At 36.8% G+C, this 13,542-nt stretch overlaps 2 long non-coding RNA genes across 2 annotated transcripts in view; one reads left to right on the top strand and one right to left on the bottom strand.

Moving 5' to 3' along the window:
• The window catches only part of LOC137202134 (uncharacterized), a 457,223-nt gene that overhangs the window by 4,546 nt on the left and 439,135 nt on the right, over positions 1–13,542 (bottom strand). Inside the window, exon 8 of the long non-coding RNA XR_010932464.1 lies at positions 1,286–1,402. This is a non-coding gene — a long non-coding RNA (uncharacterized lncRNA). The remainder of the gene's footprint in view (positions 1–1,285; positions 1,403–13,542) is intronic.
• The window catches only part of LOC137202135 (uncharacterized), a 145,755-nt gene that overhangs the window by 104,174 nt on the left and 28,039 nt on the right, over positions 1–13,542 (top strand). The gene's annotated exons all lie outside the window — the stretch shown is intronic.

Here is a 13,542-nt window from a genome sequence, read left to right as displayed (position 1 = left end):
GGCTCAATTAATAGTATTTTCTCTTTGTGCAAGGATCAGAAATGAACAGAAAAGACTGTGAAGTAGGTTTTCAAAGACATCTTTTCTAAAGCTCCCTTTTTACATGCGTATGATAATTGTTGAATTAGATGATTTGAACATTCAAATTAAAGGACGTGCAATTAATTAGTTTCAGGTAAAACTGTTTTCTCATTCAATTTTGCAAGCACAGCTAATTGAATAATGAAGAATTAAGCCTAGGAAAAAGAAAGCCACCCCTTTAAAATCTGGCTCTCTCTTCCTTTTCTCATAATGAGTACTTTCAAACATTCATTATCTATAAATATAAATGTTCTCATTGAGAGAAATGGAATGAGAGAGAGAGAGAGGGAGTGTGGCGGAGGGAAGGAATGAGGAGAGAGAGAGAGAGAAAAATATTGGGACAAATTGGTAGTCATGATGTACCCCCAAATAATATAATTTTCTTGTGGTATAGTGAATTGTTAAAATTTCTACTTTTTTGATCTCCAATCCACCTCACTTTTGGTTTACAAATTCGTATCTAATTTTTAGCATTATATTTTTATATAACACTTCATTGTAATTCACATTTTTACAGGTTTCTGCCTTATTAATTATTGACTACTTATTACAAAATTTTATAACATTTTACAGTGAGGTGAAATACACATTCGAAGTCAGATATAAAAAGGAATTTTAATGTATAGTTTTCAAAAATGTGAGCTACTGTTAATTTTCTCAGTCAATTTTTTTGTGTTGTATCTCTATGGTGACTCCAGTTTTACCAAAGAATTAAAGGACTCACAGCCTCTGAAGGGCGATAAAACGTCTGTAAATCCAAGTCTATTCTGAAATAGAGCCCCGTTTCCCAATATCTCTTCTATTCAAATAGATTGCTTTCACGTATGTAAAACTGATAAAACAGAATTTTCCATTGTCAGTGCCACTGATTTCCTCAGGAGGGTTAGCGAGGAAATGAAACATACAAACCTGACAGTAAAAAGTGTATAGGTACTTGACCCTTGTCTATAATTTAGAAATGTTGGGAGTGATTCCCATTTTCTGTTTCCCTCCAAGGATATTTCTTACATGACCAGAGGTCTTTTTGATCTTCCAATCTATTCAATGTTCAGATAACACATGAATAAAATTGTGCTACTCTGTGCTTGAAAATAAACAGAACACTTAAAATCAAAGCCCAAAACAAACACGGAAGAGAAAAGGGCTTTCCTATCCTAAAATAACGCTTGCCTTTTCTATAATGACCTCATTAGTCATGGCTTACATTGGCCCTCCAAGGTGGTCATTCTCCAGAGAATTGGTTTACTGTCTGGTAAGATCATGACATCCTTGACGATGAACCACAGGATGTGAGATGATTCAGCATTGTCCAGGAACTTGCCTGCATTTGGTACATTAAAAATTAATACAGCTCAGAATATAATGGGAGCTCTCATCAATCGATTGCTTTTTAAGTGTTATTTGTATACACATTCTGACAAAAACTAAGTACATATGCTGAGGTCAATTTAGATAAGAAAACAAAGATTAAAAGAAAGAATCTAGTTGAATTAATGTTTTGTACAAATAAGGAAGATACATGCACAAATGTTTGTGCCTTTCAAAGTTCACAGCATAGATCTACTCAATATCTCTACATTTTCTAACTAAATAGAAATTGTATTGAAGATCCAACTCTGTACCTCTTGCAGGGAAGCAAGTAACTGCAGCCACACAAACTTTGTTCCCTCTATCCATCTATAATGATTAAGAATCTGAGCTCTGGAAGCAGACTGCTTGGGTTTAAATCCGTACTGTGACACTTTTTTCCTGTATAAATTTGGGCAAATTACATAAATCCTCTGAGTGTCAGTTTCTTTATGTGTAAAATAAAAATAATACCTCTTAGAACTGTGGAAAGATCACATATGATGGTATCTTTAAAGTGCTTGTTATAGAGCCTGATGCACAGAGTATATTTTTAACAAATTTTAGCCAATGGTATGTAAGATTCAAACTTATTTGGTTAAAAAAAAGAAATCGTGATGTATTTTAAGGAGAAAAGTGGGACACAATAAAACAATTGGATCCCAACCTGCCTAAAGCTTTCAGTTCAGCTTTGCGATGCTCAATCGAGAAAGATACAAACTCATTTGTATGTTGGCTCCTTGCCATAGCATGATGAGTAGATCAGTGATGAACATAGCTGGTACTGGACCTATAACCAGCACCCCATATAGTCAGGATAAAGGTATTTACTGAATGCACAGGCACCCTGTGTCATAGGAACCTATGATCTCAATGCTTTTCCTCTTGGGGCAGCCCTGGTGGCTTCACTGTGACCCCTTTACCCACACAGAAGAGGCCCCCCCTTACAACACTGAGGGCATCTCTCTGGAGGACCCTCTTCTGTCAACATTCATACTTCAAGGTCTACCCCTCTAGTGACCATCAGATTCACTGATGGTCAAGAAGAATTTTTATTTTTAAAAGTCTTTGAATATCCAAAAGGAAGAGACACGAACTGAAAGAGATTGAAAGAGGAGAACAGGTGGATGGGAATTCAGAGAGAAAGTATGAAATTCAGAGTCAGAAAGTAAGAGAGTGAGAGAGAAAAATAAAATGGTCATAGCTACAGGAGGGCCAGAGCACAAGAGGAGAAGAAAGAAGAGACAGAAGAGAAGGGAAGACAGGTAAAGTGAAGGAGGTGAGAAGAAGCTTATTCTAAAAACCATGTGAAGTCATACAGAGACAGCACTTTTTTTTTTTGCCTGGCAACTCTTTTCTGACTACTGCTTAACCTTTTGTGTCTGGAAGACTTTTAAGTACTTTTTATTTATATATTCTTTACAGTACCAATATGAGGTAGGTAGATACTATTATGATTACCATATTATACATGGGAGAACAGGCACGGAAATAATAAGCAGCTAGAAGAAACACACACTGGTGTTTCTCTTTCCCTTACAGGTAATAAGTAATCACCTTTGATCACCTTCAAGGGGTTTTTATCCTATCGAAGGACCCCAAGCTCTCTCATTTAAGCCCATCCTGACCGTTAAACTAAATAGTCAAGACACCACAGAAAACCAAATTCCTCTGTTCCAGTATTTTGTAGTGTGATCAATTACTTGGTTTCAGTTAATCAATTTATAGGTTTCATTCATAAAAATGCAACCATTGGATATTTAAAATGTTTTTGAGAGTAGTATTGAAATCAACTCCATTCTTTTTATTTCAATAAAAAGACATGAAATATAGCATGTATCGGATTAAAAGATTTTTAAAATTTTTATTTTATATTGGACTATAGTTCCTTAACAATGTTGTATTAGATTCAGGCATACAGCAAAGTGATTCAGTTATACATATACATGTATATATTCTTTTTCAAATTCTTTTCCTATTTAGGTTATTACAGAGTATTTGGCAGATTTCCCTGTGCTATACAGTAGGTCCTTGTTATCTATTTTAAATATAGCAGTGTGTACATGTCAAACCCAAACTCCCAATCTGTCCCTCCCCCTAACCCTTACCGCACTAACCATAAGTTTGTTCTCTAAGTCTATGAGTCTGTTTTGTAAATAAGTTCATTTGTATCATTTTTTTTTAGATTCTGCATATATGTAATATCATATGATATTTAGGTTGCTTCCATGTCTTGGCTATTGTAAATAGTGCTGAATTGAGCATTGGGGTGCATGTATATTTTCAAATTATGTTTTTCTTCAGATATATGCCCAGGAGTGGGATTGCTAGATCATATGGTAGCTCCATTTTTAGTTTCTTAAGGAACCTCCATATTGTTCTCCACAGTGGCTGTATCAATTTACATTCCCACCAACAGTGCAAGAGGGTTCCCTTTTCTCCACACCCTCTCCAGCATTTGTTGTTTGTAGATTTTCTGATGATGCCCATTCTAACCGGTGTGAGGTGATACCTCATTGTAGTTTTGATTTGCATTTCTCTAATAATTAGTGCTGTTGAGCAGCTTTTCATGTGCCTCTTGGCCATCTGTATGTCTTCTTTGGAGAAATGTCTATTTAGGTCTTCTGCCCATTTTTCAGTTGGGTGGTTTGTTTTTAATATTGAGCCATGTGAGCTGTTTGTAAACTTTGGAGATTAATCCCTGTTGGTCACATTGTTTGCAAATATTTTCTCCCATTCTGTGGGTTGTCTTTTCGTTTTGTTTATGGTTTCCTTTGCTGTGCAAAAGCATTTGAGTTTAATTAGGTCTCATTTGTTTATTTTTGTTTTCATTACTCTAGGAGACAGATTAAAAAGCGATATTGCTGTGATTTATGTCAAAAAGTATTCTGCCTATATTTTGCTCTAAGAGTTTTGTAATATCTGGTCTTACATTTAGCACTTTAATCCATTTTGAGTTTATTTTTTGTATAGTGTTAAAGAATGTTTTAATTTCATTTTTTTACATGTAGCAGTCCAGTTTTCCCAGCATCATTTATTGAAGAGACTGTCTTTTCTCATCTGTTGTATAGCCTTGCATCCTTTGTTGTAGATTAATTGATCAGAGGTGTGTGGATTTATTTTTCGGCTTTCTATCCTGTTTCATTGATCTATATTTCTGTTTTTCTGTGAGTACCATACTGTTTGGATGACTGTAGCTTTCTAGTGTAGGCTGAAGTCAGGGAGCCTGATTCCTCCAGCTCTGTTTTTCTTTCTCAAGACTGCTTTGGCTATTCAGGGTCCTCTATGTCTCATACAAATTTTAAGATTTTTTGTTCCAGTTCTGTGAAAAATGGCATTGGTAAGTTGATAGGGATTTCACTGAATCTGTAGATTGCCTTGGATAGTATAGTCATTTTGACAATATGGATCCTTCCAATGCAAGAACATGGTATATCTTTCCATCTGTTTGTATCATCCTCAATTTCTTTCATCAGCATCTTGTAGTTTTCAGAGTACAGTTCTTTTGCCCCACTACATAGGTTTATTCCTAGGTATTTTATTCTTTCTGATGTGATGGTAAATGGGATTGTTTCTTTAATTTCTCTTTCTGATTTTTCACTGTTAGTGTATAGAAATGCAGCAAATTTCTGTGTATTTATTTTGTATCCTGCAACTTTACTGAACTCATTGATGAGCTCTAGTAGTTTTCTGGTAGCATCTTCTGGATTTCTATGTATAGTATTTGCAAACAGTGACAGTTTAACTTCTTTTCCAGGTTGGATTCCTTTTATTTCTTTTTCTTCTCTGATTGCTGTGGCTAGGACTTCCAAAACTATGTTGAATAAATGTGGCAAGAGTGGATATCCTTGTCTTGTTCCTGATCTTAGGAAATGCTTTCAGCTTTCCACTGTTGAGTATGATGTTTGCTGTAGGTTTGTCCTATATGGCCTTATGTTGAGGTATGTTCCTGCCATGCCCACTTTCTGGGGAGTTTTTATCATAAATGGGTGTTGAATTTTGTCAAAAGCTTTTTCTGCATCTATTGAGATGATCACATGGTTTTTATTCTTCAGTTATTAATGTGGTGTATCACAGGGGTCCCCAACTCCCAGGCCATGGACCGGTACCGGTCTGCGGCCTGTTAAGAACTGGGCTGCACAGCAGGAGGTGAGCAGCGAGAGAGCAAAGCTTCATCTGCAGCTCCCCATCACTCACATTACCGCCTGAACCATCCCCCCCACCTGCTACTGGTCTGTAAAAAAATTGTCTTCCACGAAATCGGTCCCTGGTGCCAAAAATGTTGGGGACCACTGGTGTGTCACACTGATTGATTTGTGGATATTGAAAAATCCTTGCATTCCTGGGATAAATCCCAGTTGATCATGGTGTATGATCCTTTCAGTGTATTGTTGGATTCAGATTGGTAGTATTTTGTTGAGAATTTTTGCATCTATGTACATCAGTGATGTTGGTCTGTTTTTCTTTTTATGTGGTATCTTTGTCTGGTTTTGGTATCAGGGTGATGGTGGCCTCATAGAATGAGTTTGGGAGTGTTCCTTTCTCTACAAGTTTTTGGAATAGTTTCGGAAAGATAGGTGCTAACTCTTCTCTAAATGTTTAATAGAATGCACCTGTGAAGCCATCTGGTCCTGGAGTTTTGTTTGTTGGGAGTTTTTTAAATCAGAGTTTCAATTTTAGTACTTGTGATTGGTCTGTTCATATTTTCTGTTTTTTCCTAGTTCAGTCTTGGGAGATTGTACCTTTCTAAAAATTTGTCCATTTCTTCTAAGTTGTCCATTTTATTGGCATAGAGCTGCTTGTCGTAGTCTCTTATGATCCTTTGTATTTCTGTGGTGTCAGTAGTAACTCCACCTTTTTTATTTCTAATTTTATTGATTTGAGTCCTCTCCCTCTTTTTCTTGATGAGTCTGGCAAGTGGTTTATTAATTTTATCTTTGCAAAGAACCAGCTTTTAGTTTCATTGATCTTTGCTATTGTTTTCTTCATCTCTATTTCATTTATTTCTGCTCTGATCCTTGTGATTTCTTTCCTTTTACTAACTTTAGATTTTGTTTGTTCTTCTTTCTCTAGTTGCTTTAGATATAAGGTTAGGTTTTTTATTTGAGATTTTTCTTATTTCCTGAGGTAAGATTGTATTGCTGTAAACTTCCCACTTAGAACTGCTTTTTCCATGTCCCATAGGTTTTGGATCATTGTGTTTTCATTGTCATTTGCCTCTAGGTATTTTTTTTATTTCCTCTTTGATTTCTTCAGTGATCTATTGGTTATTCAGTAACATATTGTTTAGCCTCCATGTGTTTGTGTTTTTTACAGTTTTTTCTTGTAATTGATTTCTAATGTTATAGTGTTGTAGTCAGAAAAGATGCTTGATATGACTTCAATTTTCTTAAATTTACCAAGATTTCATTTGTGACCCAAGATGTGATCTATCCTGGAGAATGTTCCATGTGCACATGGAGGCTAAACAGTGAGAAGAATGTGTATTCTGCTGCTTTTGGATAGAATGCTCTATAAATATCAATTAATTCCTTGTCTAATGTGTCATTTAAACCCTGTGTTTCCTTATTAATTTTCTGTCTGGATGATCTGTCCATTGATGAAATTGGGGCGTTAAACTCCCCCACTATTATTGTGTTACTGTCAATTTCTCCTTTTATGGCTTTTAGTGTTTGCCTTATATAGTGAGGTGCTCTTATGTTGGGTGCATATATATTTACAATTGTTATATCTTCTACTTGGATTGATTCCCTTGATCATTATGTAGTGTCCTTCTTTGTCTCTTGTAACAGTATTTATTTTAATGTTTATTTTGTCTGATATGAGTATTGCTACTCCAGCTTTCTTTTGATTTCCATTTGCATAGAATACATTTTTCCATTCCCTCACTTTCAGTCTGTATGTGTCCCTAGATCTGAAGTGGGTGTCTTGTAAACAGTGTATATATAGGTCTTATTTTTGCATCCATTCATCCAGTCTGTGTCTTTTGGTTGGAGCATTTAATCTGTTTATGTTTAAGGTAATTACTGACATGTGTGTTCTTATTGCCATTTTGTTAATTGCTTTGGATTTGTTTTTGTAGGTGTTTTTTTTTCCCTTCCTCTTTTGTTCTCTTCTCTTGTGATTTGATGACTAACTTCAGTGCAGTGTTTGGATTCCTTTTTCTTTCTTGTGTGTATCTATTGTAGATTTTCGGTTTGTGGTTACCAAGAGGTTTGATATAGCAGTCTATATATACACAAGATCATTTTAGGTTGCTGGTCTTTTCATTTCAAATTCATTTCCAGTATCCTGCATTTGTGCTCTACTGTTCTCACAATTGCTGGGGTTTTTTGTTTGTTTGTTTTTTAACATCTTTATTGGAGTATAATTGTTTTACAGTGGTGTGTTAGTTTCTGCTTTATAACAAAGTGAATCAGCTATACATATACATGTATCCCCATATCTCCTTCCTCTTGCATCTCCCTCCCACCCTCCCTATCCCACCCCTCTAGGTGGTCACAAAGCATGGAGCTGATCTCCCTGTGCTATGTGGCTGCTTCCCACTAGCTTTCTGTTTTACATTTGGTAGTGCATATATGTTCATGCCACTCTCTCACTTTGTCCCAGCTTACCCTTCCCCCCTCCCTGTGTCCTCAAGTCCATTTTCTATGTCTGCACAATTGCTGGTTTTGATATCATATTTGTGTGCAGATGATTTCCTACCTGTACTGTAATTTTGCCTTTACTGGTGAGCTTTTCCATTCATAATTTTCTTATTTCTAGTTGTGGCCTTTTCTTTTCTGCCTAGAGAAGTTCCTTTAGCGTTTGTTGCAAAGCTGGTCTGGTGGTACTGAATTCTCTTAGCTTTTGCTAGTCTGTAAAGCTTTTGATTTCTCCATCATATCTGAATGAGATCCTTGCTGGGTAGAGTATTCTTGGTTGTAGGTTTTTCCCTTTCATCACTTTAGATATATCATGCCACTCCCTTCTGGCCTGCAGAGTTTCTGTTGAGAAATCAGCTGATAACCTATGGGAATTCCCTTGTATGTTATTTGTTGCTTTTCCCTTGTTGTCTTTAATATTTTTTCTTTGTCTTTCATTTTTGTCAGTTTGATTACTATGTGTCTTGCCATGTTCCTCCTTGGGTTTATCCTGCCTGGGACTCTCTGTGATTCCTGGACTTGGGTGACTCTTTCCTTTCCTATGTTAGGGAAGTTTTCATATATTCTCTTCAAATATTTTCTCAGGTCCTTTGTCTCTCTCTTCTCCTTTTGGGACCCCTATAATGCTAATGTTGGTGAGTTTAATGTTATCTCAGAGATCTATTAGACTGTCCTCATTTCTTTTCATTCTTTATTCTTTATTCTGTTCCTCAGCTGTGAATTCCACCATTCTGTCTTCCAGGTCACTTATCCATTCTTCTGCCTCAGTTATTCTGCCATTGATTCCTTCTAGTGTATTTTTCATTTCAGTTACTGTATTGTTCATGTCTGCTTGTTTGTTCTTTAATTCTTCTAGGTCTTTGTTAAACATTTCTCATATCTTCTCGATCTGTGCCTCCATTCTTTTTCTGAGATCTTGGATCATCTTTACTATCATTACTCTGAATTCTTTGTCAAGTAAATTGCCTATCTCCACTTCACTTAGTTGTTCTTCTGGGCTTTTATCTTGTTCCTTCATCTAGGACGTATTCCTCTGGCCGTCTCATTTTTTCTAACTTTCTGTAAATATGGTTTCCATTCTGTAGGCTGCAGGGTCATTGTTCTTCTTGCTTCTGCTGTCTGCTCCCTGGTGGATGAAGCTGTAAGAGGCTTGTACAGGCTTCCTGGTGGGAGGGACTGGTTCCTGCCAACTGGTGGGTGGACCTGGGTCTTGTCCCTCTGGTTGGCAGGGCCATGTCAGGGGGTATGTTTATCAGGGAGCTGTGTGCCCAGAAAGACTTTAAGCTGCCTGTCTGCTGATGGGAGGGGCTGTGTTCCTGCCCTTTTGGTTGTCTGGCCTGTAGTGTCCCAGCACTGGAACCTACAGGCTGTTGGGTGGGGCCACTCTTAGTGAGAAAATGCAGCCTCCAAAAGGGCTCACACCAATGAGTACTCACCAGAACTGCTGCTGCCAGTGTCTTTGTCCCTGCATTGAGCCACAGCCACACCCCGCCTCTGCAGCAGACCCTCCAGTACTAGCAGGTAGGTCTTGCCCAGTCTCTTATGAGGTCACTGTTTTTTTCCCTGTGTCCTGGTGCACACAAGACCCTGTATGTGCCCTCTAAGACTGGAGGTTCCGTTTCCCCCAGTCCTGGGGAATTCCTCGATTAAACCCTGCTGGCCTTCAAAGCCAGATTCTCTGGTGTCTCCTCTTCCCATTGCCAGACCCCCAGGCTGGGGAGCCTGACTTGGGGCTCAGAACTTTCACTCCTGAGTGAGAACTTCTGTGGTATAATTATTTCCAGTTTGTGGGTCGCCCACCTGGCATGTATGGGATTTGATTTTAACACAGTTGAGCCCCTCTTACCATCTCACAGTGGCTTCTTCTTTGTCTTTGGTTGTAGGGTATCTTTTTGGTAGGTTCCAGTGTTTTTTGTTGATGGTTATTCAGCGGTTAGTTGTGATTCTGGTGTTTCCATAAGAGGAGGTGAGCTCATGTCCTTCTACTCTGCCATCTTCTTAAAAGATTTTTAAAATATTGTTTTTCTAAGGAATATTTAAAACTTTAATCCTTTTCTTCTTTGAGGCCAAACTCATTTTCTCCTCATCCTTCTGGCAGTCACTATGTGGGGGTAAATTAAGCATTGTATCTACCATTAGTAATTAATATTCAACTGAAAAACAGTGCCAAAAAAAGTTTCAAACTTGAAAACTAAAGTATTTTGGAATATAAATTTTGAGAAGAATATTTCCAACACTTTTCCATTATGTAACATTTCAATAGTATTTAGAATGTGAAATGAGTTTCACAATTTTTAAAAATTTCCACAATACTGTTGTGAAGAAAATAGGTACTATGCATTGTGTGATTACAATCAGCTACCAGCTGAATATTTTAGACCACATTTTATGCACAATAGTTTCAAATTGGTAATTATTAAAAGATAAAGAAATTAAAGTTGATGTGCTGAGCTCTCAGCTAAGAGAGTATATTGTCAACTTGAGACTATATTATAGTGATTGGTTTGTAGATGTTTAGGATAAACAGTATTGTCTATGAAAACAGAATAAACTGGAACCTTAAGCTTTAGCACAGCAAAATTTTCTTTGAGTGTAGCTTTAGGTCTATAATGTTGAGGCAAGCTTATGAAGTATTTCTGAGGGTATACATTATATCTATTTGAACTGGTAATATTATGACTAATTAATAATAGGAAAGGGAAAGACAAGTAGAGGAAGAAGAGCAACAGAGCATTTTTAAGATGTTACTACATAAAAATCCTATGAAATGGATATTATTATTTTTGTTTCATAGATAAGGATACTGAGGCCCAATTTTTAAGTGAGTTACCTAACATCATATACGTGTAATTGGAACCACATGAAATTGGTATTGTAGGATAAATATCATTAGTTTCAATATCTCTTAAGATACTCAAGTGTCTGTGCATGTGTGTGTGTATTTGCTAAATCACTTCAGCGTCAATGAATAATCATTTTGCCATATGCTCCCAAAATGAAATAAAAATAATGTCTACTTCCAACAGCTCATGCTTTATAACCATTTTATAACATTTAGAAAGTTTAACTAGAAACCTTTTCTCTTGGGCTGTATTTGAATGATTTATGATAATGTCCTTAGCAAAAAGATGCATCATTATTGTGAGTAATCTCATTTGGTGACAGTACCATTGCAAAACTAAATTATCACACTAGAAAGAAACAAAATCAGTAACTCCATTTAGCATATTTTGTGATGATGCTTGTTCAAGTATTTCAAAATTCACATTAAATTACCTCCATATGGCATTAAACACTGTTCATTGCCTGCTGAAGAACTCAGTCTAAAAAAATCAGTGATTTTTCCATTCCTATTGCATGCATGTGTTTAGACCTGCCAGCTACTTGAGATAAAACTGTTATTCGAAGGGAAACCACTACTATTAGTGCTGTTTTTGGAATCATTCTTTGCCTATGATTTTCAGGTGTACAATTCTTTTCCTATTTGGAAAACATATTTTTCAGTAAACGTGGTCTCATAATATTCTCCATAACTCCTGACCCTAGATGAGATAGTGTTGCCAAGTTTTGAGTTTCTTATTTCCATTCTTCATCTATTCTATAGCAATAAACTTAGTTTTATAGCACCATTTCATTTACCCTGATTTAAAACTCAAGTTGGAGTTCCATGAAACATTTAATTCTTCCATTTCAAGAAGACCAAAAACTATCTTGTTTCAAATAAACAGACAATTTTAGTGTTCTCATCTTTATCTGTCCTGCCCCATGGATATTATTCCTTCCTCTGCACAGCACAATCTGCACATCTTTGTTATCTACTTGTGAAGTATAGCTCTTTGTATACTCACCATCCTCACTGGAAGTAAGTCATTGGCAGTAAGCTCACTGACACTGGGGCCTTGTCTCATATATCTTCAACATCTCACCACCGGGCTAGACATTTCTACTGAGTAAATAACTGTCAAATGAATAGTAACATTTATAATGGTTCATGGCTAAAGTGTGTATGCTTACTTTGCTATGCACTTTACTTCTGTTACCTTAGTTAATCCTTGCAGCAAGTCATGAAATAGATGCTACCATTATCCTCACTTTAGATATGAGGAAACTGAAACAACTGAGAAAGATGAAGTCACACAATGTTTTACACAATCATTATAGTGGTGAAGCCGGAATCCAATCCCAAGCAGCCTGACTCCAGAGTCAATGCCTTCAAGCACTGTCCCACAGCCCTGTTTTGCTTAAGAAGTATTTGGCATCAAAGAACTGATGATTCTTAATTACCAAGACTGTTTTATGACTTTATCGATTACATCTGATGTAGAATTACATTGCCATTTAATATGTTTTAGTCATCATGGGTGATGGTTAATTTTATGTGTCATTTTGACTGCGCCAAAGTATGCCCAGATAGCTGGAAAAACGTTATTTCTGGGCGTGTCTGTAAGGGTGTTTCTGGAAGAGATTAGAATTTGAATCAGTAGACTGAATAAAGAAGATCCACCCTCACTGATGTGGGCAGGCATCATCCAAACTGTTGAGGGCCTGCATAGATAGACAGGCAAAGGAATTTTCTCTCTCTTCTTGACTTGGGACAGCCATCTTCTCCCGCTGTCTGACTTTGGAGCTCCCGGTTCTCAAACCTTCATACTCAGTAACGTATACCAGCAGCCCCATGGTTCTCAGGACTTCACAGCCTCGGACTGGGAACCACATCTTCGGCTCCCCCGGTTCTTGGGCCTTTGGACTAGGACTGAATTATACCACAGGCTTTCCTGCTTCTCCAGCTTGCAGATTGCATTTTATGGGACTTCTTGGCCTCCATAAACTGCATAAGCTGATTCCCATAATAAATCTCCTCTTACACATATCTATATATCCTATTGGTTCCGTTTCTCTGGAGAACTCTGACTAATATATCATGGCTTGTGTGTTTGTTTGCATTTCAGTAAATAAGAACCCTTCATTATCCGTGCTTTAGAGATGAGTGGACTGATTAAGATATTCCAAAACTAAAAAAAAAAGATATTCCCAAACTGTAGATAATCCAAAATGCTTTTTACATTTGGCATACTGTTGTTGTTTTTTTTTTTTTGCATCAGAATTGATGTTCTAAAGACGTTTTTTAGACTTTAAGTTTTACGTACATACAGACTGGATCTTTCTCAGCAATGAATCCTCAGCAACTAGCACAGTAGCTAGACCATAAGTGTTCAGAAAATTTTGAGTTTCATGACTAACTATTACTCTTGACACTGTTTTTCTCTAAAAACAAGGCAAAGTGATTAGTGCAGAAGATACACTGGGATCATAAAAGATTTGTAACAAAAAAGAATCAAGTTGGACTAGTGTTTGATCACCAAAAAAGATAAATCAATAGTTCTTTTTTTCTACCCTTTCTTACCCCAACCAAATTTGAGATGGTCATATAGTTTCAATGCATGAAAAATATCTATGCTGGATCATAAAC

Source organism: Pseudorca crassidens, chromosome 11 (genome assembly GCF_039906515.1).
Source record: "Pseudorca crassidens isolate mPseCra1 chromosome 11, mPseCra1.hap1, whole genome shotgun sequence".
Lineage (NCBI taxonomy): Eukaryota > Metazoa > Chordata > Mammalia > Artiodactyla > Delphinidae > Pseudorca > Pseudorca crassidens.
Note: the sequence above shows the minus strand (reverse complement) of the source record. Positions and strands in the feature narration are given on the sequence as shown.